Consider the following 3052-nt stretch of genomic DNA (forward strand, 5'->3'; position numbering starts at 1 on the left):
TGGAAAAAATAATAGAAACGACCATTTTTTTTCGTATTTTTCAAACTTTTCTTCAGTCAATTTTTTTTTTTTTAAGTTTAATAATTTTGATTTATAGTCGATTCAATTATGTATCAAAATATACCAAAACAATAATTTTAAAGTTTAATAATTTTGATTGATAGTCGATTCAATTATGTGTCAAAATATACCAAAACAATAATTTTCAAAAAACGTTATGAACTAAAAAATAATTTTTTAAATTTTTAGGCCTGGAAAAAATAATAGAAACGACTGAGTTAATTCTATGAAAAACAGTTTTGTAGCTTCAAAGCCTATTAGTTTAGATGGTAACTTTAATATATAGTTGTGCCACCGCTATTTTTAATGACTTTGGTTCAGCGGTGTCCCATTGAATCCACCAAATTGGCACAAATTGATGGTTCAATGGAGTACCACTCAGAATTCACTTTCTTCCACAAACCTTTCCTTGATTTTGGACTTAAACCCACCAAGCCTCTTCTTTATTATCCCCCAAAGGTGCTCTTTAGGATTTAAGTCTGGGGACTGCGATTACGGCGATTCATCACAATAATAAGCGCGCAACATCGGTGAATTTCGACAGGCGGCTTGTTAGAAAATCAAATAAAAATACCTTTCTCTCGTCGAAACATATCAAAAATGATTTGAATGCTCCGGTTACAAGTCGAACCATAAGAAATAGGCTGATTGAAGCCGATCTAAAAGCCCATTCACACCGAAAGGTACCATACCTCAGCAAGAAAAATATCGACAAACGTGTACATTTCGCGAAGGTGCATTTATTGCGCTCCAATTGGAAAAATATGTTGTGGTCGGACGAAACCAAGATGAATTTGTTTGGATCTGATGGGGAACCACATGTATGGCGCCCTAAGAATACCGCCCACGATCCAAAGTCCTCTATTAAAGCCGTTAAACATGGAGGTGCGAAACTCATGTTGTGGGGATGCTTTTCCCAGTCGGGTTTTGGTCCAATACATTGGATAAAGGAAAAAATGTGTGCCACCCACTACGTAGACATACTCGACAGCATAATGCTACGTTATGCTAAAGAGGAAATGCCAATTGAATAGAAGTTTCAGCAGGATAATGACCCGAACCATTCTTCAAAGCTGGCCAAGAAATGGTTTGTAGACAACAAAGTTACCTTGATGGAATAGCCTTCGCAGTCCCCAGACTTAAATCCTATAGAGCACCTTTGGGGGATAATAAAGAAGAGGCTTGGTGGGTTTAAGTCCAAAACTAGGGAAGATTTGTTGAAGAAAGTGAATTCTGAGTGGTACTCCATTGAACCATCAATTTGTGCCAATTTGGTGGATTCAATGGGACACCGCTGAACCAAAGTCATTAAAAATAGCGGTGGCACAACTATATATTAAAGTTACCATCTAAACTAATAGGCTTTGAAGCTACAAAACTGTTTTTCATAGAATTAACTCAGTCGTTTCTATTATTTTTTCCAGGCCTAAAAATTTAAAAAATTATTTTTTAGTTCATAACGTTTTTTGAAAATTATTGTTTTGGTATATTTTGACACATAATTGAATCGACTATCAATCAAAATTATTAAACTTTAAAAAAAAAAATTGACTGAAGAAAAGTTTGAAAAATACGAAAAAAAAATGTCGTTTCTATTATTTTTTCCATGACTGTATATCTTGACCCGTGTGACTGTCCAGTACCTAAAAAATACAAATTTGGAAAAACCCGTTTAATAGAAGTTATTGTAGAAGTTAGTCGTAACACTAAAAAATAAAAAAACATTAGTTCTCCCCCGCCAGAGAGACTAGGTATAAGCTAAATCAAATTCAAAATACAAAAACTTTTAAATTGAATAATTTAATAAACAAAACCAAAATGACAAGAACCAGTTATACTATTATCAGAAAACCATCTTAATCAAGCCCTGAGCTAGATCAGGCAAGTGCCGCAATTTGGTGCAGCTTCACGGAGATGCCCAGAGGATATCTCAACTATCAACAGGGAGATGCTGGAGGGATTTAAGGAACGCTCTTATCAATGAGTACAAAACTTAGACGTCCTGCGAAAAACTACTAAGACGTCTATATAACACCCCCTTTCCCGGGAATATACGTAAGTTCGTTGAGGACATTGAGTCCAAATCTTTTATAATATTAAATAAATTAGCATAAGAAAATAACGCTGCAAATACAATTCTATATACAAATGCTCTAAATAACACAGTTAAAAATGTTATTATGAAAAAATTGCCCGATAGACTTTTTATGACATTGGCTCAAATCCATGCAGACTCCAAGGCCGGTAGCAGATGCAAGGCCTGTACATGTTGCTTTGCCGAAGTTTAATCCTGAATGTGCCGGAGCGAATGCCTCTGCGTGGTGTACGACTTTGGACCTGATTTTTGCTGAAAATATCCTCGAGGGCGCCGCTCTTGTGATAGCGTTCAGCAAGGCGCTAGACGGCAGCGTATCACAATGGTTATCCAAGATATGTTTTGCGGGCATAACCTGGACACAATTCAAGCAGTTGTTTATCCAACGCACTGTGGTTCCGCTTGTATGGAAGCGCGGCCAAAAATGCTTTTAATGGCATTAGAGTGCTGAAAGTTTTACCAAGCTTCGTAAATAGTGTTTGTAGTTGAAAAAATCCGCCAACCAATGAACCCCAAATAATAAAATTTAAGAAATAATTAAACAATAACAATTTATGAGCCATTTAAAAACTAAAAAAATTTACAATGGTTGTAATTTCAAAATTATACAAAAATTTTAGGATGTCTCATCAAGCAAGCTATTAACTGAAGGAAATAATTTTAAATTGTCCTTTTTTCAATATTTCTCTGCCCAGTAATATATGGGTCGGACCGTAAAAGCAAATAATTCAATATGTCTGTATTTATATGTATATTAAAAATATGTAGGCGTGCCAACACACACTGACTTATGTTGCCTATGAAATTAAAAGTTAAAAACAAAAATTTTTAAATATTACGAAGTTTTTATACACAATTTAAACCACAAGTAAAGACGACGACAAACACACAAAACAA

This window comes from Drosophila rhopaloa, unplaced genomic scaffold, assembly GCF_018152115.1.
Source record: "Drosophila rhopaloa isolate 14029-0021.01 unplaced genomic scaffold, ASM1815211v1 contig_154, whole genome shotgun sequence".
NCBI lineage: Eukaryota > Metazoa > Arthropoda > Insecta > Diptera > Drosophilidae > Drosophila > Drosophila rhopaloa.